The following is a 24,766-nucleotide window of genomic DNA, read 5'->3' as shown; positions in this document are numbered from 1 at the left end:
CCTAGATAGTACAGCCTACTCTACACCTAGGCTACACAATATGGCCTATTGCTCCTAGGTTGCAAACCTGGGCAGCATGTGACTGTATTGAATACTGTAGGCAATTGTAACACAACAGTAAGTAATTACGTGTCTAAACATACCTAGACATAGAACAGGGTACAGGAAAACTACCATATTGTAATGTTATGGGACTACCATTGTATATGTTGTCCATCATGGACTGAAATGTTATTATGTGGTGCATGACTACATATGTGTGCAGATGGTTGGAGGGACGGATGGATGGGTGGATGGATGAGAACATAGATACATAGAAACATAGATAGACATGTCATCTATCATGAATCTATAGCTGTCTATGTATGTATGTATGCATGTATGTATCTAGCTACCTATCATCTATGTATCCATCTATCATCTATCTATTCATCTATGTATGTATCTATCATCATCTATAAGTCCATCTATGTATGTATTTATCTATCTATTCATCTATTATCTACCTATCATCTACCCACCCACATCTATCATCTTTCTACCTATCATCATCTATCCATCTATCTATTCATCTATGTATGTATCTATCATCCATCTATAAGTCCATCTATTTATGTATGTATCTATTCATCCGTCTATTATCTACCTATCATCTACCCACCAATATCTATCATCTATCTATCATCTATGTATCCATCTATCATCTATCTATTCATCTATGTATCTATCATCCTATAAGTCCATCTATCTATGTATGTATCTATTCATCCATCTATTATCTACCTATCATCTACTCACCCATATCTACCTACCTATCATCTATGTATCCATCTATCATCTATCTATTCATCCATGTATCTATCATCCATCTATAAGACCATCTATGTATGTATGTATCTATCTATTCATCCATCTATTAGCTACCTATCATCTATCCACCCATATCTATTTATCTATCTATATATCTATCTACCTACCTATCATCATCTATCTATCCATCTATCATCTATTCATCTGTGTATGTATCTATTATCCATCTATAAGTCCATCTATGTATGTATCTAGTCATCCATCTATTATCTACCTATCATCTACCTACCCATATCTATCTACCTACCTATCATCATCTGTCCATCATCTATCTATTCATCTATGTATGTATCTATCATCCATCTATACATCCATCTATGTATGTACCTATCTATTCATCCATCTATTATCTACCTATCATCTACCCACCCATACCTATTATCTATCTATCTATCTACCATCTGTCTATACACACACACACAGACATACATGGAGAGAGAGAGATGGACAGAGAGACACCATCTAACAAACCTACCACATACTCCATCCACTGTACGGGTTTGTATATGTGTGCATATATACATAAATAAAATAGATGAAGGTTATTATTAATTATTGATTGCCCAAGTCAACCAGTAGCTAACATCTGGTTGCCACATAACCAATTTACTGAAGAAACTATCTCTACAAATGTTAGAACTCTATAGCCCCATTGCAGAGAAGTCAATGAAAGACTTGCAGTCCCTGGAAACCAGGGATCTTTTGACTGTCCCCATCGTTCTGCATTTTCCAGAATGTCATGGAGTTGGAATGCTACAGTAGGTGGCCTTTTCAGATTTGCTTCTTTCCCTGAGTAATATGCACTCACAGTTCCTGCGTGCTTATTCATGGCTTGATAGCTCATTTCACTTTAGCACTGAAAATTATTCCATTGTCTGGAGGCAGGTTTTACTTATTTACTTATTTATTTATTTATTTATTTTTTATTATTATTTTTTGAGACACAGTCTTGCTCTCTCCCCAGGCTGGAGTGCAGTGGCGTGATCTCAGCTCACCGCAACCTCCACCTCCCAGATTCAAGCGATTCTCCCGCCTCAGCCTCCCGAGTAGCTCAGATTACAGGCGCATGCCACCACGCCTGGCTAGTTTTTGTATTTTTAGTGCAGACGGGGTTTAACCGTGTTAACCAGGCTGGTTTTGATCTCTTGACCTCATGATCTGCTCACCTCGGCCTCCCAAAGTGCTGGGATTACAGGCGTGAGCCACCGCGCCTGGCCTATTTATTATTTATTTTAAGGAGACATTTGCAGCTTTCATCGCAATGAATGGTGAGAGTCAAATTTTTTAAACCTAAGCATTTTGAAAAGAGAAAGGCCATTTGACCCAGCCATCCCATGACTGGGTCTATAACCAGAGGAATATAAATCATTCTATTATAAAGACACGTGCAAGGCCAGGCATGGTTTTGGAAGGCTGAGCCGGGCAGGTCACGAGGTCAGGAGATCAAGACCATCTGGACAACATGGTAAAACCCCATTTCTACTAAAAATACAAAAATTAGCCAGGCGTGGTCGTGGGCACCTGTAATCCCAGCTACTCAGGAGGCAGAGGCAGAAGAATCACTTGAACCCGGGAGGCAGAGGTTGCAGTGAGCTGAGATCACACCACAAGACTCTGTCTAAAAAACAAAAAAAAGACACGTGCATGCATAGGTTCACTGCAGCACTACTCACAATAGCAAAGACATGGAATACACCTAAATGCCCATCAGTGATAGACTGCACAAAGCAAATGTGGCACATATACACCATGGAATACTATACAGCCATAAAAAAGGATGAGATCATGTCCTTTGCAGGAACACGGATGAAGCTGGAAACCATCATTCTCAGCAAACTATCGCAAGGACAGAAAACCAAACACCACGTGTTCTCACTCATAGGTGGGAGTTGAACAATGAGAACACATGGACACAGGAAGGGGAATATCACACACCAGGGCCTGTCGTGGGGTGGAAGGAGGGGGGAGGGAGAGCATTAGGAGAAATACCTAATGTAAATGACCAGTTAATGGGTGCAGCACACCAACATGGCACATGTATACATATGTAACAAACCTGCACGTTGTGCACATGTACCCTAGAACTTAACGTATAATCATAAAAAAATTTTAAAAAATTAAAAAAAAGAAAACGTAGCACATAGACACCATGGAATACTATGCAGCCATAAAAAAGGATGAGTTCATGTCCTTTGCAGGAACATGGTTGGAGCTGGAGGCCATTATCCTAAGCAAACTAATGTAAGAGCAGAAAACCGAATACTACATGTTCTCACTTATAAGTGGGAGGTAAATGATGAGAACTTCACACGAAGAATGAAAGTAGGGTCCACTTGAAGGTAGAGGGTGGGAGAAGGGAGATGAGCAGAAAAGATAACTATTGGGTACTGGTGGCTAATACCTGGGTAAAGAAATAATCTATACAACAAACCCCCATGATAAACTTTCACATGGTCCCTTGTACCTCAAATAAAAATTTAAAAAAAGAAAAACTTTTAAATAAAGGTAAATTTTGACTTTCAAAAAACAAAGTAAATAAAAATAAGCATGGGTTCTCTGACATATAAGCTTCAGTTGAACCACAAAATCATTATAATGAATGTATTGCTGATATTTTACTTCAGAATCCTCATGCTTTTTGCAGGCTAAAGCAACATAAGACTTCACTTTGCAATAGGCACAATTTGCGGTTGATGACACTATTGCTTCTCAGTGGTTTAGAAACATAAATCACTTAGGGAAAAAAGAATGGCTGCAGTATGATTAAAAAAAAGAGAGAGAGAGTATGAAATGTTTAACGACCTCAGCAGCTTTGACAATCCTTGTACATTCTCACACAAAGCAGACAGTGTCAGTTCCAGATGCAGGCCTTTAGACTCAGACTAGAAATCACACTCTCAGCTCTCCTGGGTCTCAGGTCTTCAGATTCACACTGGAACTCACACCCTCAGCTCTCCTGGGTCTCAGGCCTTCAGACTCAGACTGGAACTCACGCCCTCGGCTAAGGAAAATGCCTGCTCTTGAGTTATATGTTGCTTAGCCTTAACCACAACCTAGACAAGATGTTCAGCTTATGGCCATGAACAGAAAATCCCACATTAAAAGGAAAACCATGCAACTATTCAACTGCAACTATTCAACCTGCTCATGGCCACATCAGTAAGAATACAAGATATATATATATATATATATATATATATATATATATATATATATATATTTTTTTTTTTTTTTTTTTGAGACAGAGTCTTGCTGTGTAGCCCAGGCTGGAGTACAGTGGCACAATCTTGGCTCACTGCAAGCTCCGCCTTCCAGGTTCAAGCCATTCTTTTGCCTCATCCTCCTGAGTAGCTGGGACTACAGGCATCCACCACCGCACCTAGCTAATTTTGTGTATTTTTAGTAGAGATGGGGTTTCACCGTGTTAGCCAGGATGGTGTCGATCTCCTGACCTTTTGATCCACCTGCCTCAGCCTCCCAAAGTGCTGGGATGACAGGTGTGAGCCACCGCACCCGGCTAAGATATATTTTAAGGACTAATAATGACCATTTATTTGTACAGTTTGACCTCCTGTGTATCAATCAATGTAGAAAAGCTCTCAGAATTGATGAATGCTAGAGGCTCAAAATATACACCGTTGACATTCATCACGATCTTTCCAAGTTCTGCTTATTTTGAAAATTATTTAAGGAGAAATACAGAAACAATATGCACAACTGATTTAACAACTAGACAGAGAACAGTTAAAGAAAAATCATCTTTTGGCCGGGCGCGGTGGCTCACGCCCATAATCCCAGCAGTTTGGGAGGCCGAGGCAGGCAGATCATGAGGTCAGGAGATTGAGACCATCCTGGCTAACACGGTGAAACCCCGTCTCTACTAAAAATACAAAAAATTAGCCAGGCGTGGTGGCGGGTGCCTGTAGTCCCAGCTACACAGGAGGCTGAGGCAGGAGAATGGCGTGAACCCGGGAGGCGGAGGTTGCAGTGAGCCCAGATCACGCCACTGCACTCGAGCCTGGGTGACAGATTGAGCCTCCATCTCAAAAAAAAAAAAAAAAAAGAAAGAAAAAGAAAAAGAATCTTTTAAATAAACATTTGTTTCTCATCAACCTTTGAATGCTTCTCTGAATATGAAGCACATTAGGGGCTTGATTTATTCTCTTTCTCCCTGGGTCAAGGATTTGACATTTCTGGGCTGTTTACAACAGAAAATTTACAACTTTCACTTAAAGAGCCAAGAGGCCAAAGTGCAGACACAAACATCGGTCAGACTCATAAGGATCATGGTGAGTACTGATTTTATTCTGAACCAAATGTGTTCAGAATTCTGACACGGCCGCTACCTTACCTCCAGCACTGAAGCAGGACCGAGAAGAGAAAGTCAAGTCACAAGGTAACAACATTGGCCGTCATGCTTGAAGAAAATCTCCGGCAAACGATGTAATTATATCCCAGAGAACAGGAGATGTAAGAGGAGATTTTACATTTGATGACACAAGCGACTTCCCCAGGAAGGAAGCACTCCCACATCTGGGGCATCTTGAAGAAAAGTCAAGGAGATTCTTTGAGCCCGATTCTGTTCTAGGAGGTGAACGGAGCAGTGGTTGAGAACAGCCTGATGCCCTGAAACCTTAGAAAACTTGGCTTTTCCTCTTTTATTAACACCCATCTCTTAAGGAGCACATGGTTGAGTAACACTCTTTCTAGAAGCTTTGAGGTCAGATGTAGGGTATTGGTGCTGGGATCCCAGGCATCATTTCATGCTATCCCTGAAATTCACATTCCAACTGGATTCCTTTGAAGCCCAGTGCAGAGGGCGGAGCAAAAAGAAAGGGAGGAGAAAAGGGAGAAAAATTGATAGAGAATAGATAGAGACCTAGATATGTAGATAGAGACATAGATAGGTAGATAGAGACATACATAGGTAGGTAGGTAGGTAGATAGATAAATAGGGTAGACACAGACAGATGACGGAGAGAGATGACAGATAGATGATAGAGATGATAGATTGCTTCATAACTGATCAATAGATGATAGAATGATAGGTACATAAGATAGATGATAGTTAGGTAAATGGCAAGATAAGTAGAAAGAATACATGAACAGATGATAGATGAATATGGATAGGTGATAAGTGATGGGTAGATAAATAGATCTATAAATAAATAGATGGGTGGATGGATAGATGAGGTAAATGATAGATAATATATTAATAGATGATAGGTGATAGGTAGATAGATACATAAATACATAGAGATACACAGATGACAGATGGATAGATGATAGGTAGGTAGGTAGATAGATATAAGAGGTAAATGATAGATAATATATGAATAGACAATGATAAGTGATAGGTAGATAAATAGGTAGACAGAGATACACAGATGATAGATGGATAGATAGATTAGATAGGTAGATAAATAGGTAGACAGAGATACACAGATGATGGATAGATGATAGATTAGATAATGGATAAGTAGATATAAATGAAGATAGATAATTATGAAGATCTATATAAATAGATGATAAATATTCTTGAATTACAACATCTTACAAAGCAATGACAGCTTTTGCTAAGAATAAAATGGCTGACTTAGACACTACACACAAATCCCCAAAGAAAGGAATTATAGAAAATAAATGAAGTGAGCTTTAAATTCAAGTAAGACACAGAGGAACTTCTAATAGATGAGTCTGAGATTCAATTAAAGATCTTTGGGGCGCCCGGCTCTTGGAAGGATTCAAAGTATAGGCAAATTCCACATGGTTAAGTATATAAACTTTTTTTTTTTTTTTTTTTTGAGACAGAATCTTGCTCTGTCACCAGGCTGGAGTGCAGTGGCGCAATCTCAGCTCACTGCAACTCCACCTCCCAGGTTCAAGCCATTCTCCTGCCTCAGCCTCAAGTAGCTGGGACTACAGGCATGCGCCACCATGCCCGACTAATTTTTGTATTTTTTTTTTTTATTTTAGTAGAGACAGGGTTTCACCATGTTGGTCAGGATGGTCTCGATCTCCTGACCTTGTGATCCGCCCGCCTCAGCCTCCCCAAGTGCTGGGATAAGTTCTGGAATACATGTGCAGAACGTGCAGGTTTTGTTACATAGGTATACAATAGGTATACATGTGCCATGGTGGTTTGCTGCACCTGTCAACCCGTCATCTAGATTGTAAGTCCCGGATGCATTAGGTATTTGTTCTAATGCTCTCACTCCCCTTGCCCCCCAGCCCCCAACAGGCTCTGGTGTGTGATGGTCCCCTCCCTGTGTCCATGTGTTCTCATTGTTCAACTCCCACTTAATGAGTGAGAACATGCAGTGTTTGGTTTTCTGTTCCTGAGTTAGTTGGCTGAGCAGGATGGCTTCCAGCTTCATCCATGTCCCTGCAAAGGACATGAACTCATCCTTTTTTTTTTTTTTTTTTTTTTCTGGAGACGGAGTTTTGCTCTTGTTGCCCAGGCTGGAGTGCAGTGGTGAGACTTCCACTCACTGCAATCTCTGCCTCCCCGGTTTAAGCGATTCTCCTGCCTCAGCCTCCTGAGTAGCTTGGATTACTGGTGCCTGCCACCACGTCCAGCTAATTTTTTTTTTTTTTTTGTATTTTTAGTAGAGACAGGGTTTCATCATGTTGGCCAGGCTGGTCTTGAACTCCTGACCTAAGGTGATCCGCCTGGCTCGGCCTCCCAAAGTGCTGGGATTACAAATGTGAGCCACGGCACCCGGCTGATCCCATTCTTTTTCATGGCTGTGTAGTTTTCCATGGTGTCTATGTGCCACATTTTCTTTATAGACACACGTATGTTTATTGCAGCACTATTTACAATAGCAAAGACTTGGAACCAACCCAAATGCCCATCAGTAATAGACTGGATAAAGTATATAAGCTTTTTGTTGTTGTTTTGAGATGGAGTCTCCCTCTGTCGCCCAGGCTGGAGTGCAATGGCACGATCTTGGCTCACCACAACCTCTGCGTCCCAGGTTGAAGTGATTCTCCTGCCTCAGCCTCTCAAGTAGCTGGGGTTACAGGCATGAGCCACTATGCCCAGCTAATTTTGTATTTTCAGTAGAGACAGGGTTTCTCCATGTTGGTCAGGCTGGTCTCGAACTCCCAACCTCAGGTGATCTGCTTGCCTTGGCCTCCCAAAGTGCTGGGATTAAATATATAAACTTTTTTTTCCCCTTTTTTCTTTTTTTGAGATGGAATCTCGCTCTGTCACCCAGGCTGGAGTGCAGTGGCACAATCTCGGCTCGCTGCAACCTCTGCCTCCCGGGTTCAAGTGATTCTCCTGCCTCAGCCTCCCGAGTAGCTGGGACTACAGGCACATGCCGCCATGCCCAGCTAATTTTTGTATTTTTAGTAGAGACGAGGTTTCACCATGTTGGCCCGGATGGTCTTGATCACCTGACCTCGTAATCTGCCCGCCTTGGCCTCCCAAAGTGCTGGGATTACAGGCGTGAGCCACTGCACCCGGCCAAGTATATAAACTTTTGATGGACCTTTTTTGGTGGTTAAGAAACAGGCACACCCAGTTCCCATCTCTTGTCTTTCCCCCGATGCCCTAATACAGGTGGAAAAGGCTGCATCCTCCCAGCCACCCCATCAGTGAGGACGGATGAGGAAGACACAGCTCTGAAGACCAGATACAGGATGAAGTATGCAGGGTGTGGGGAGGTTGGGGAAACACGCCTCCCTGACCGAAATGAGATAATCCCCCAAGGAGATGGCTGTTTCTGCAACAATGATGGGAAGGCTGAAAACTTAGAGCTGCCGTCCAGCTCCCAAACCCTAAACGGACGTGCTCACCGGGCCCTGAATCTGTCCCCTGCATCCTTCGCAAGTGAACAATCGCCAGGTCCTTGCTGCCAAAGGCACCATTGAAGCTGAAGATTCAGGCTCCTCCCTCCTCTGCAGATGGAGTAATTCCAATATGTAGGACATGTGCCATGACAAAACGCAGCAGAACTGCCAGCCGAGAAAACATTGTCCTGTGCCTTGGAATTGTCTTACTGTTTCATCAGCATTTGCTTCTCCTAGTTTGAGAGATGGGAGGCGCGAATCTTGACATATTCATCGCCAGCATTCCGTCACTAGGACCATATATAAAAAGAGAACTCTACCAGCCTCAGCAACAAAGCGAGACCCCATCTCTAGTAATCAAAAACTAGTAATCAAAAACTAGTAATCAAAAATCTAATAATCAAAAACTAAAATAATTAGCAGACCTTGTAGACATCTGCCTGTAGTCTCAGCTACTCAGGAGGCTGAAGCAGGAGGATCCCTTGAGCCTGGGAGGTAGAGGCTGCAGTGAGCTATGATGGCACCACTGCACTCCAGCCTGGACAACAGAGGGAGACCTTGTCTCAAAAAACAAACAAACAAAAAATAACAACAACAACAAAACCAGCAGCCAGAGACATTATGCAAATGATGGGGTTGACTGCTTTTCAATAAAACTTTATTTACAAAAAAAACAAGTGGTGGGCCGTATGTAATAGCACATCACACACAGGCTGTAATGTGAAAAAAGAGAGAACTCTGATCCATTCCCTCTGCAGCAATTGGCCCCCAGTGGCCAAGGCTTCATTAATACCTGAAAGCTTTCCTAATTCTTCTTCCCATTTCCAATTTAAGTCCAACAAGAGGAAGTCAAATATGCCCCCTAACCACTCACCCAGGACGCCACCATGCTTCCAGTGAGCTGCCTCCAGCTTCCCTGGAGGACAAAGCCTTTCTTCAGGGCACACCTGAGCCTGCCTTTCTCCACGATAAAGCTTTTCCCCTCCTCTGTCTGTCTTTGAGTTTCTGTGATGGTGGCGGACCCCCCACTACAGCAAGCCCTGAATAAGTAGCCTTTGCTTGTTCTCTTTTGTCGGGGGGTCTTTATCTCATTTCCACATTCTGGCAAGGAAATAAGAAACTCAATACTCCTTGAACAGAAATACGGCCAGGCACAGTGGCTGACACTTGTAATCCCAGCACTTTCGGAGGCCAAGGCGGGTGGATCACTTGAGGTCAGGAGTTCGAGACCAGCCTGGCCAACATGGTGAAACCTCATCTCTACTAAAAATACAAAAATTAGCCAGGCGTAGTGGTGGGCACCTGTATTCCCAGCTATTTGGGAGGCTGAGGCAAGAGAATCCCTTGAACCCAGGAGGTGGAGGTTGCAGTGAGCTGAGACCACGCCACTGCACTCCAGCCTGGGTGACAGAGCGAGACTCTGTCTGAAAAGAAAAAGAAAAGAGAGAGAAAGAGAGGAAAGAAAGAGAGAGAAAAAGAGAGAGCAAGAGAGAGAAAGAGAGAGAGAGAGAAAAAGAGAGAGAAAGAGGAGAGAGAGAAAGAAAGAGAAAAAGAAAGAAAAAGAGAAAGAGAGAAAGAGAAACGGAGAAAGAAAGAAAAAGAAAAAGAAAAGGACTGATGTGTTATGTATGTATTTATAATACAACCACATCTGCTGATTCATCTTCCTGCCCCTTCTACACTCTGAATAAATATCAAAAATCTCTTATTCACTGTGAATGTTAAAATTACTGATGAAGAGGTTTAAGAAGAAATAGGGCTGGGCACGGTGGTTCACACCGTAATCCCATCACTTTGGGAGGCTGAGACTGGAGGATCGCTTGAGATCAGGAGTTTAAGACCAGCTTAGGCAGTATAGCAAGACCCTGTCTCTACAAAAAAAAAAAAAAAAAAAAAAAAGGAAGTAGCTGGGCATGGTGGCATGCACCTGTGTCCCAGAGACCTGAGAGGCTGAGAGGTGGGAGGATTGCTTGAGCCTGGGAGGTCAAGGCTGCAGCGAGCTGAGATTGTGCCACAGCACTACAGCCTGGGTGGTGACAGAGAGAGCCCTATCTCAAAAAAAATAAGAAGAGACAGAGAGAGAGGGGAGAGGGGGGAGGGGGGAAGAAAGAGAAAGAAAGAAAAAGAGAGAAAGAGAGAAAAGGAGAGAGAGAAAAGGAGAGAAAGAAAAAAGGAGAGAAAGAGAAAAGGAGAGAAAGAGAAAAGGAGAGAAAGAGAAAAGGAGAGAAAGAGAAAAGGAGAGAAAGAGAAAAAGAGAAAGAGGGAGAAAGAGAGGGAAAGAGAGAAAGAGAGAAAGAGACAGAAAGAAAGAGAGAGAGAGAGAGAGAAAGAGAGAGAAAGAGAGAGAAAGAGAGAGAAAGAGAGAGAAAGAGAGAGAGAAAGAGAGAGAAAGAGAGAGAAAGAGAGAGAAAGAGAGAGAGAAAGAGAGAGAGAAAGAGAGAGGAGAGAGAGAAAGAGAGAAAGAGAGAGAGAAAGAGAGAGAAAGAAAGAAAGAGAAAGAGAGAGAAAGAGAGAGAAAGAGAGAGAAAGAGAGAGAAAGAGAGAGAAAGAGAGAGAGAAAGAGAGAGAAAGAGAGAGAAAGAAAGAGAGAAAGAGAGAGAGAAAGAGAGAGAGAGAAAGAGAGAGAGAAAGAGAGAGAAAGAGACAGCGAAAGAGAAAGAGAGAGAAAGAGAGAGAAAGAGAGAGAAAGACAGAGAAAGAGAGAGAAAGAGAGAGAAAGAGAGAGAAAGAGAGAGAGGAGAGAGAGAGAGAAAGAGAGAAAGGAAGGGAGGGAGGGAGGGGAAGGCCAGGCACAGTGGCTCACGCCTATAATCCCAGCACTTTGGGAGGCCGAGGTGGGTGGATCACCTGAGGTCAGGAGTTTGAGACCAGCCTGGCCAACGTTGTGAAAGCGTGTCTACGAAAAATACAAAAATTAGCCAGGTGTGGTGGCACAGGCCTGTAATCCCAGCTACTTGGGAGACTGAGGTAGGAAAATCGCTTGAACCAGGGAGACGGAGGTTTGCAGTGAGCTGAGATCGTCCCATTGCACTCCAGCCTGGGCGACAGAGCAAGACTCGTTTTCAAAAAAAAAAAGAAAAGAAAAAGAAACAGGACATTTGCATATAGTCTTCAAGTCTATACCCCCCCAACCCATTGATTATTTCCAGCACATACCATCTTCACCATCAAGATTAACATCACTAGACACAAGATGTCAAGATGTGTAGACAGGGCCAGGTGCGGTGGATCACGCCTGTAGTCCCAGCACTTTGGGAGGCTGAGGCGGGTGGATCATAAGGTGAGGAGATCAAGACCATCCTGGCTAACACGGTGAAACCCTGTCTCTACTAAAAATACAAAAAATTAGTCAGGTGTGGTGACAGGTGCCTGTAGTCCCAGCTACCTGGGAGGCTGAGGCGGGAGAATGGCGTGAACCTGGGAGGAGGAGCTTGCAGTGAGCCGAGATCGAGCCACTGTACTCCAGCCTGGGTGACAGAGTAAGACTCCGTCTCCAAAAAAAAAAGAGTGTGTAGACATCACGGTAACATCACCTTACACTGACATCCTGACAGAGGACTTCCAAAAATGCAAAGCCTCCCTGTAACCATGAGAAAATATCAGAAAACCTCAAAATGAGGGACACTGCACAGGTCACAATGCCGCAGCCAGTCTGGAAGATCTTCCCAAGACCAACCAATGGCAAGACTTAAACCATCTGGGCCACAGAGTAAAATAAAAATAAAAATTAAAAATAGCTAAGGATAGTCCTGGGTTATACCCCACCACGGAAGGCAATCTCCAGCTAGCTCAAGACATCAGCTCTGTACCTTCCTGTTTGTTAACAGATAGCCATGAGTTTACACTAGTATATATTTACTATACTAATTTGGATGACTTTACACTGATGAGTTTATACTAACATATTTATATATATTATAAAAATACTGAGTTTATACTAGTATATATAGGAGTTTATACTATTTATAATACAAATTCTAATGAGTTTATACTAGTATATGTGTTTATGAGTTTATTATATATTATACTAATATACAGATACTGAGTTTATACTAGTATATATGAGTTTATACTAATGAATTTATACCAATGTTTATCATATTAATATATTATACAAATACTAATGAGTTTATACTACTATATATGTTTATACTAATGAGTTTATAACAATGTATATTTATTATACTAATATTATTATACAAATACTACTGGGTTTATTCTACTATATACATGAGTTTATACTAATGAGTTTACAGTAATATATATTTATGATACTAATATATATTATACAAATACTGATGAGTTTATACTAGTACATATATTAGTTTCTACTAGAGTTTATGTTGATATATATTTATAATACTAATATGTATTACACTTATACTAATGAGTTTATATTAGCATATATGTTTATACTAATGAGTTTATACCTATATATTTATGATACTAATATATATTATACAAATAGTAATGGGTTTATTCTAGTATATATGAATTTATACTAATGAGTTTACACTAATGTATATTTATTATACTTATACAAATACTAATGAGTTTATACTAGTATATATATTAGTTTCTGCTAGTTTATGTTGATATTATATTAATATATATTACACTTATACTGAGTTTATATTAGCATATATGTTTATACTAATAAGTTTATACCTATATGTTTATTATACTAATATATATTATACAAATAGTAATGGGTTTTTCTACTATCTATGAGCTTATACTAATGAGTTTACACTAATTTATTATACTAATATATATTATACGAATACTAATGAGTTTATACTGGTATATACATGAGTTTATACTGGTATATACATGAGTTTATACTGGTATATGCATGAGTTTATACTGGTATATGCATGAGTTTATACTGGTATATGCATGAGTTCATACTGGTATATACATGAGTTCATACTGGTATATACATGAGTTCATACTGGTATATACATGAGTTCATACTGGTATATACATGAGTTCATACTGGTATATACATGAGTTCATACTGGTATATACATGAGTTCATACTGGTATATACATGAGTTCATACTGGTATATACATGAGTTCATACTGGTATATACATGAGTTCATACTGGTATATACATGAGTTTATACTGGTATATACATGAGTTTATACTAGAGTTTACATTAATATATGTTATACGGCCGGAGGAGCCAAGATGGCCGAATAGGAACAGCTCCGGTCTACAGCTCCCAGCATGAGTGACGCAGAAGACGGGTGATTTCTGCATTTCCATCTGAGGTACCGGGTTCATCTCACTAGGGAGTGCCAGACAGTGGGCGCAGGTCAGTGGGTGCGCGCACCGTGCGTGAGCCGAAGCAGGGCGAGGCATTGCCTCACTTGGGAAGCACAAGGGGTCAGGGAGTTCCCTTTCCCAGTCAAAGAAAGGGGTGACGGACGCACCTGGAAAATCGGGTCACTCCCACCCGAATATTGCGCTTTTCAGACCGGCTTAAAAAACGGCGCACCACGAGATTATATCCCGCACCTGGTTCGGAGGGTCCTACGCCCACGGAATCTCGCTGATTGCTAGCACAGCTGTCTGAGATCAAACTGCAAGGCGGCAGCGAGGCTGGGGGAGGGGCGCCCGCCATTGCCCAGGCTTGATTAGGTAAACAAAGCAGCCGGGAAGCGCGAACTGGGCGGAGCCCACCACAGCTCAAGGAGGCCTGCCTGCCTCTGTAGGCTCCACCTCTGGGGGCAGGGCACAGACACACAAAAAGACAGCAGTAACCTCTGCAGACTTAAATGTCCCTGTCTGACAGCTTTGAAGAGAGCAGTGGTTCTCCCAGCACGCAGCTGGAGATCTGAGAACGGGCAGACTGCCTCCTCAAGTGGGTCCCTGACCCCTGACCCCCGAGCAGCCTAACTGGGAGGCACCCCCCAGCAGGGGCACACTGACACCTCACACGGCAGGGTATTCCAACAGACCTGCAGCTGAGGGTCCTGTCTGTTAGAAGGAAAACTAACAAACAGAAAGGACATCCACACCGAAAACCCATCTGTACATCACCATCATCAAAGACCAAAAGTAGATAAAACCACAAAGATGGGGAAAAAACAGAACAGAAAAACTGGAAACTCTAAAAAGCGGAGCACCTCTCCTCCTCCAAAGGAACGCAGTTCCTCACCAGCAATGGAACAAAGCTGGACGGAGAATGACTTTGATGAGCTGAGAGAAGAAGGCTTCAGACGGTCAAATTACTCTGAGCTACGGGAGGACATTCAAACCAAAGGCAAAGAAGTTGAAAACTTTGAAAAAAATTTAGAAGAATGTATAACTAGAATAACCAATACAGAGAAGTGCTTAAAGGAGCTGATGGAACTGAAAACCAAGTCTCGAGAACTACGTGAAGAATGCAGAAGCCTCAGGAGCCGATGTGATCAACTGGAAGAAAGGGTATCAGCAATGGAAGATGAAATGAATGAAATGAAGCAAGAAGGGAAGTTTAGAGAAAAAAGAATAAAAAGAAATGAGCAAAGCCTCCAAGAAATATGGGACTATGTGAAAAGACCAAATCTACGTCTAATTGGTGTACCTGAAAGTGATGGGGAGAATGGAACCAAGTTGGAAAACACTCTGCAGGATATTATCCAGGAGAACTTCCCCAATCTAGCAAGGCAGGCCAACGTTCAGATTCAGGAAATACAGAGAACGCCACAAAGATACTCCTCGAGAAGAGCAACTCCAAGACACATAATTGTCAGATTCACCAAAGTTGAAATGAAGGAAAAAATGTTAAGGGCAGCCAGAGAGAAAGGTCGAGTTACCCTCAAAGGGAAGCCCATCAGACTAACAGCTGATCTCTTGGCAGAAACCCTACAAGCCAGAAGAGAGTGGGGGCCAATATTCAACATTCTTAAAGAGAAGAATTTTCAACCCAGAATTTCACATCCAGCCAAACTAAGCTTCATAAGTGAAGGAGAAATAAAATACTTTACAGACAAGCAAATGCTGAGAGATTTTGTCACCACCAGGCCTGCCTTACAAGAGCTCCTGAAGGAAGCACTAAACATGGAAAGGAACAACCAGTACCAGCCGCTGCAAAATCATGCCAAAATGTACAGACCATCGAGACTAGAAAGAAACTGCATCAACTAACGAGCAAAATCACCAGCTAACATCATAATGACAGGATCAAATTCACACATTACAATATTAACTTTAAATATAAACGGACTAAATTCTCCAATTAAAAGACACAGACTGGCAAATTGGATAAAGAGTTAAGACCCATCATTGTGCTGTATTCAGGAAACCCATCTCACGTGCAGAGACACACATAGGCTCAAAATAAAAGGATGGAGGAAAATCTACCAAGCAAATGGAAAACAAAAAAAGGCAGGGGTTGCAATCCTAGTCTCTGATAAAACAGACTTTAAACCAACAAAGATCAAAAGAAACAAAGAAGGCCATTACATAATGGTAAAGGGATCAATTCAAAAAGAAGAGCTAACTATCCTAAATATATATGCACCCAATACAGGAGGACCCAGATTCATAAAGCAAGTCCTGGGTGACCTACAAAGAGACTTAGACTCCCACACATTAATAATGGGAGACTTTAACACCCCACTGTCAACATTAGACAGATCCATGAGACAGAAAGTCAACAAGAATATCCAGGAATTGAACTCAGCTCTGCACCAAGCCAACCTAATAGACATCTACAGAACTCTCCACCCCAAATCAACAGAATATACATTTTTTTCAGCCCCACACCACACCTATTCCAAAACTGACCACATAGCTGGGAGTAAAGCACTCCTCGGCAAATGTAAAACAACAGAAATTATAACAAACTGTCTCTCAGACCACAGTGCAATCAAACTAGAACTCAGGATTAAGAATCTCACTCAAAACCGCTCAACTACATGGAAACTGAACAACCTGCTCCTGAATGACTACTGGGTACATAACGAAATGAAGGCAGAAATAAACATGTTCTTTGAAACCAACAAGAACAAAGACACAACATACCAGAATCTCTGGGACGCATTCAAAGCAGTGCGTAGAGGGAAATTTATAGCACTAAATGCCCACAAGAGAAAGCAGGAAAGATCCAAAATTGACACCCTAACATCACAATTAAAAGAACTAGAAAAGCAAGAGCAAACACATTCAAAAGCTAGCAGAAGGCAAGAAATAACTAAAATCAGAGCAGAACTGAAGGAAATAGAGACACAAAAAACCCTTCAAAAAATTAATGAATCCAGGAGCTGGTTTTTTGAAAGGATCAACAAAATAGACCGCTAGCAAGACTAATAAAGAAAAAAAGAAGAGTCAAATAGACGCAATAAAAAATGATAAAGGGGATATCACCACCAATCCCACAGAAATACAAACTACCATCAGAGAATACTACAAACACCTCTATGCAAATAAACTAGAAAATCTAGAAGAAATGGATAAATTCCTCGACACATACACTCTCCCAAGACTAAACCAGGAAGAAGTTGAATCTCTGAATAGACCAATAACAGGATCTGAAATTGTGGCAATAGTCAATAGCTTACCAACCAAAAAGAGTCCAGGACCAGACGGATTCACAGCCGAATTCTACCAGAGGTACAAGGAGGAACTGGTACCATTCCTTCTGAAACTATTCCAATCAATAGAAAAAGAGGGAATCCTCCCTAACTCATTTTATGAGGCCAGCATCATTCTGATACCAAAGCCAGGCAGAGACACAACCAAAAAAGAGAATTTTAGACCAATATCCTTGATGAACATTGATGCAAAAATCCTCAATAAAATACTGGCAAAACGAATCCAGCAGCACATCAAAAAGCTTATCCACCATGATCAAGTGGACTTCATCCCTGGGATGCAAGGCTGGTTCAATATACGCAAATCAATAAATGTAATCCAGCATATTAAACAGAGCCAAAGACAAAAACCACATGATTATCTCAATAGATGCAGAAAAGGCCTTTGACAAAATTCAACAATCCTTCATGCTAAAAACTCTCAATAAATTAGGTATTGATGGGACATATTTCAAAATAATAAGAGCTATCTATGACAAACCCACAGCCAATATCATACTGAATGGACAAAAACTGGAAGCATTCCCTTTGTAAACTGGCACAAGACAGGGATGCCCTCTCTCACCACTCCTATTCAACATAGGGTTGGAAGTTCTGGCCAGGGCAATTAGGCAGGAGAAGGAAATAAAGGGTATTCAATTAGGAAAAGAGGAAGTCAAATTGTCCCTGTTTGCAGATGACATGATTGTATATCTACAAAACCCCGTTGTCTCAGCCCAAAATCTCCTTAAGCTGATAAGCAACTTCAGCAAAGTCTCAGGATACAAAATCCATGTACAAAAATCACAAGCATTCTTATACACCAACAACAGACAAACAGAGAGCCAAATCATGAGTGAACTCCCATTCACAATTGCTTCAAAGAGAATAAAATACCTAGGAATCCAACTTACAAGGGATGTGAAGGACCTCTTCAAGGAGAACTACAAACCACTGCTCAGTGAAATTAAAGAGGACACAAACAAATGGAAGAACATTCCATACTCATGGGTAGGAAGAATCAATATCATGAAAATGGCCATACTGCCCAAGGTAATTTACAGATTCAATGCCATCCCCATCAAGCTACCAATGACTTTCTTCACAGAATTGGAAAAAACTACTTTAAAGTTCATATGGAACCAAAAAAGAGCCCGCATCGCCAAGTCAATCCTAAGCCAAAAGAACAAAGCTGGAGGCATCACACTACCTGACTTCAAACTATACTACAAGGCTACAGTAACCAAAACAGCTTGGTACTGCTACCAAAACAGAGATATAGATCAATGGAACAGAACAGAGCCCTCAGAAATAACGCCCCATATCTACAACTATCTGATCTTTGACAAACCTGAGAAAAACAAGCAATGGGGAAAGGATTCCCTATTTAATAAATGGTGCTGGGAAAATTGGTAGCCATCTGTAGAAAGCTGAAACTGGATCCCTTCCTTACACCTTATACAAAAATCAATTCAAGATGGATTAAAGACTTAAACGTTAGACCTAAAACCATAAAAATCCTAGAAGAAAACCTAGGCATTACCATTCAGGACATAGGCATGGGCAAGGACTTCATGTCTAAAACACCAAAAGCGATGGCAACAAAAGCCAAAATTGACAAATGGGATCTAATTAAACTAAAGAGCTTCTGCACAGCAAAAGAAACTACCATCAGAGTAAACAGGCAACCTACAAAATGGGAGAAAATTTTTGCAACCTACTCATCTGACAAAGGGCTAATATCCAGAATCTACAATGAACTCAAACAAATTTACAAGAAAAAAACAAACAACCCCATCAAAAAGTGGGTGAAGGACATGAACAGACACTTCTCAAAAGAAGACATTTATGCAGCCAAAAGACACACAAAAAAATGCTCATCATCACTGGCCATCAGAGAAATGCAAATCAAAACCACAATGAGATACCATCTCACACCAGTTAGAATGGCAATCATTAAAAAGTCAGGAAACAACAGGTGCTGGAGAGGATGTGGAAAAATAGGAACACTTTTATACTGTTGGTGGGAGTGTAAACTAGTTCAACCATTGTGGAAGTCAGTGTGGCGATTCCTCAGGGATCTAGAACTAGAAATACCATTTGACCCAGCCATCCCATTACTGGGTATGTACCCAAAGGACTATAAATCATGCTGCTATAAAGACACATGCACACGTATGTTTATTGCGGCACTATTCACAATAGCAAAGACTTGGAACCAACCCAGATGTCCAACAATGATAGACTGGATTAAGAAAATGTGGCACATATACACCATGGAATACTATGCAGCCATAAAAAATGATGAGTTCATGTCCTTTGTAGGGACATGGATGAAATTGGAAATCATCATTCTCAGTAAACTATCGCAAGAACAAAAAACCAAACACCGCATATTCTCACTCATAGGTGGGAATTGAACCATGAGAACACATGGACACAGGAAGGGGAACATCACACTCTGGGGACTGTTGTGGGGTAGGGGGAGGGGGGAGGGATAGCATTGGGAGATATACCTAATGTAAATGACAAGTTAATGGGTGCAGCACACCAACATGGCACATGTATACATATGTAACTAACCTGCACAATGTGCACATGTACCCTAAAACTTAAATAATGAAATAAACTTAAAAAAAAAATTTAAAAAAAGCAATAATTGGGAAAGGTGAATATCTTACTTAAGAATCATTGTATTCTGGGATCTTACCTATTGGAATTCTAATGTTTCCATTTTTATTTGCTATATAATAATGATGACATTTTATTTCACAATTGCTGACATATTGATCTTTCTTTTAAAGCTCTGACTATGCCCCGTTCTTGCTAAAGGACCTACTTTCAATGCCCCTTATTGCCTACAGAATAAAGTACAAAATTCTTGTCTGATATTAAAAAATATATATATGTATTATACATATATTACTTATACTAATGAGTTTATACTAGTATGTGTTTATACTAATGAATTTATACTAATACATATATTTATACTATTTAATAGAGTTTATACTAGTATATATGTGACTTAATAGTAATGAGTTTATATTATACCAATACTGATGAGTTTATTCTACTATATATGAGTTTATACTGAGTTCAAATATATATTTATTATGCTAATATATAATACACTGAGTTTACAGTAATATATATTATACTAATATATTTTATACTTATACTAGTGAGTTTATACTAGTATATATATGAATTTATACTGAGATCATATTAATGTTATATATAGATATTTGTTTGTATTTCTTGTGTATATGTATATGGCATATTTTATGTGTATTACATATATATATACATAATATATACCTTTATAAAAGGATTAACTCAAACATAAACATGGGAGAAGAGCCCAACCTCCCTTACAAAAGAATTCCTATTATTCCACCAGACACTTCCCCACTACTCCAAGCAGGAGAAGTCAAATAGAATATAATCCCCGGTAAGAGAGAGTTGCTCGGATAGTTTGGCCTGGCTTCCAAGGAGGAAATGATAGAACGAGAAACATAGCAACTTCTCTGTGGAGACACCAGGCAGAGGCCACCTCCACTGAGTCATCAACGCTGGAGACACCTGGCAGAGGCCACCTGTGCCAAGTCATCGATGTGGAGACACCTGGCAGAGGCCACCTCCACTGAGTCATCAATGCTGGAGACACCTGGCAGAGGCCACCTGTGCCAAGTCATCGACGTGGAGACACCTGGCAGAGGCCACCTCCGCTGAATCATCAACCCTGGAGACACCTGAGAGAGGCCACCTCCACCGAGTCATCAACGCTGGAGACACCTGAGAGAGGCCACCTCCGCTGAGTCATCAACGCTGGAGACACCTGAGAGAGGCCACCTCCGCTGAGTCATCAATGCTGGAGACACCTGGCAGAGGCCACCTCCACCGAGTCATCAATGCTGGAGACACCTGGCAGAGGCCACCTCCGCTGGGTCATCAACGCTGGAGACACCTGGCAGAGGCCACTTCCACCAAGTCATCAATGCTGGAGACACCTGGTGGAGGCCACCTCCACGTCGCATGGGCAGGTATAAGATGTCATCGGGACTTCTTCAGCGATGCCAGCATTGATGACTCCAGTTCCCTCTGTGGTCTGCTTCCCACCCTCCTCAGCCCCCAGCCTGAACCTGGAAAAACGTGATGGACATTTCTCAGCACACCTGTACCATGACTCTTCAAAATCGTCAAGCTCTTAAAAACAAGGGAATTGGCCAGGCGCGGTAGCTCACGCCTGTAATCCCAGCACTTTGGGAGGCCAAGTCAGGCAGATCATGACGTCAAGAGATCGAGACCATCCTGGCTAAAACGGTGAAACCCCGTCCCTACTAAAAATACAAAAAATTAGCAGGGCGTGGTGGCGGGTGCCTGTAGTCCCAGCTACTCAGGAGGCTGAGGCAGGAGAATGGCGTGAACCCAGGAAGTGGAGGTTGCAGTGAGCCAAGAGCGCGACACTGCACTCCAGCCTGGGTGATAGAGCAAGACGGCGTCTCAAAAAAAAAAAAAAAAAAAAAAAAAAAACAAGGGGCGTTTGAGGAGCTCTGCAGAGACTGCAGAAAGCCAAGACCAGGCAGTGACTAAGTGCAATATGGCACCCTGGATGGGAACTTGAATCTAAATAAAAGAAAGAACCGGAAAATCTGGTGAACTGCAAACACACTCTGCAGACTTGCTAATCGTGTTGCATCGCCGTTGACGTCTCATTTTGATAAATGCACCCAGGTTATGTAAGATAGCAGAGGAAGCTGACTGAGAGGGGTGCGAAGGACTTTCTGTACTGTTTTTGTAATCCTCCTGTAAGTCTGCAGTTATTCCAAAATTTAAAAGTGTAGAAGGTGCAGCTATGAAAATGAATGAGATCATGTCCTTTGCAGGGACATGGATGAAGCTGGACGCCATCGTGCTCAGCAAACTAACACAGGAACAGAAAACCAAACACCGCATGTTCTCACTCAAAAATGGGAGTTGAACATTAAGAACACATGGACACAGGGAGGGGAACATTACACACCGGGGCCTGTCGGGGGCTGGGGGGCAAGGGGAGGTATTTGTCCTAATGCATGCAGGGCTTAAAACCTAGATGACAGGTTGACAGGTGCAGCAAACCACCATGGCACACGTGTACCTATGTAACAAACCTGCACGTTCTGCACATGTATCCCAGAACTTAAAGTAAAATAAAATAAAAATTTTAAAAGACAGTTTAGAAGGTTGACTTATCAATTTTAAAGACGCAAAGCCAAAGTGGATGACTGGCTTGACATTATCTGCCATTTTCCCATGAATATTCCAGTTAATAATGAGAATTTTGACAGCAAAAGAGAAAAAAAGTCAAGCTTGATTTTATTTCATAAAAGCTATTAGGAATGGCCAACTCATAACTAACATGGTTAGATATTCAGAAGATTCATTATGAGAAACCTGAATTTCTCTACTAATGAATTATGCAAATATAGGAACCCTATAGGAATATAGGAACTGCCTCAGCCGCCCGAGTAGCTGGGATTACAGGCATGCAACAACACGCCTGGCTAATTTTTTGTATTCTTAGTAGAGATGGGGTTTCAACCATGTTGGCCAGGCTGGTCTCAAACTCCTGACCTCACGTGATCCACTTGCCTTGGCCTCCCAAAGTGCTGGGATTACAGGTGTGAGCCATTGCACCTGTCCTCCAATTTTTAAAAATGCTTTTCATCTGCATATTTTTCAAATCACATGGCTACTTTAAAACATGCTTATGTTCATATACATAAGACACTTACAAACTAAAAGGTCAATTGATCTCTAATCTTCCATCTGGCTCTCTACCTGTTCTCTATACATTGGCATGTAAGGAAATTGGGGTATTTTTCCTAATGAAATCACAGAGAGACTATTCATTGGAAAGGAAAATAGAAAGTGTAGGAAACATGTTAGTTCTTGGCTGTTCCCTAAGAAAAAGAAAAAACTGGGAAGTCATAAACTTCATCATTGTACCTTGACATCTTGTATCTCGAATATTATTCAGCCAAAAAAAGGGAATGAAGTCCTCATCGTATTAGTTACAATAGCTACGATATGGAATAACCCAAGTATCTATGAATATGGAGGAATAGATCATGGTCCACCCATAGAGAAGACTATTACTCAGCCATGAAAAGGAATAGGAAGTCTTTGTGTTATTCACAATAGCTAAGGTATGGGATAACCCAAGTGCCCATCAACAGATGAATGGAGGAATACATCATGGTCCACCCATACAGGAGAATATTACTTAGCCATAAAAAGGGAGTGAAGTCCTCACTGTATTAGTTACAATAGCTAAGATATGGGTGTCTATCAATAGATGAATGGAAGAACAGAAGATGGTCCACCCATGCAGGAGAATATTACTCAGCCATGAAAAGGAACGTGAAGTCTTGGCATTATTCACAATAGCTAAGTTATGGGATAACCCAAGTGCCCATCAACAGATGAATGGAGGAACAGAACATGGTCCACCCATGCAGGAGAATGTTACTCAGCCATGAAAAGAAATAAGAAGTCTTTGTGTTATTCACAATAGCTAAGATGTAGGATAACCTAAGTGTCTATCAATAGATGATTGGAGGAATGGAACATGGTGCACCCATACAGGGGAGTATTACTCAGCTATGAAAAGGAATATGAAGTCTTTGTTTTATTCACAACAGTTAAGGTATAGGATAACCCTAGTGCCCATCAACAGATGAATGGAAGAACAGAACATGGTCCACCCATACAGGGGAATATTACTCAGCCATGAAAAGGGAATGAAGTCCTCACTGCAATAGTTACAATAGGTAAAATATGGGATAACCCAAGTGTCTATCAATAGATGAATGGAGGAACAGAATGTGGTCCACCCATACAGGGAATATTACTCAGCCATGAAAAGGAATAGGAAGTCTGTGTGTTATTCATAATAGCTAAGGTATGGGATAACCCAGGTGCCCATCAACAGATGAATGGAGGAACAGAATGTGGTCCACCCATACAGGGGACTATTACTCGGTCATGAAAAGGAATAGAAGTCTTTGTGTTATTCACAACAGCTAAGATGTAGGATAACCTAAGTGTCTATCAATAGATGATTGGAGGAATGGAACATGGTCCACACATACAGGGGAATATTACTCAGCCATGAAAAGGAATATGAAGTATGTGTGTTATTCACAATAGCTAAGGTATGGGATAATGCAGATGCCCATCAACCGATGAACAGATGAAGAAAATGTGGTATATACTCACAGCAGAACACTATTCAGGCTTTAAAATGAAGACAACCCTGTCATTTTTGACCACATGGAAATGAACCTGGAGGACATTATGTTGACTGAAATAAGCCAGTCACAGAAAGACAAATACCACATGATCTCACTTCTACATAGAATCAAAAAAATTGAAATTATAGAATCAGAGCATAGAACCATAAATCATAGAATCACAGAATGGTGGTTACCAGGGGCTGGAGAAGGTTGGAAGATGTTGGTCAAAAGATACAACGTGGCCAGGCG

This window comes from Pan paniscus, chromosome X, assembly GCF_029289425.2.
Source record: "Pan paniscus chromosome X, NHGRI_mPanPan1-v2.0_pri, whole genome shotgun sequence".
NCBI lineage: Eukaryota > Metazoa > Chordata > Mammalia > Primates > Hominidae > Pan > Pan paniscus.
The sequence above is the reverse complement of the archived record's forward strand: the minus strand, read 5'-3'. Positions refer to the sequence as shown.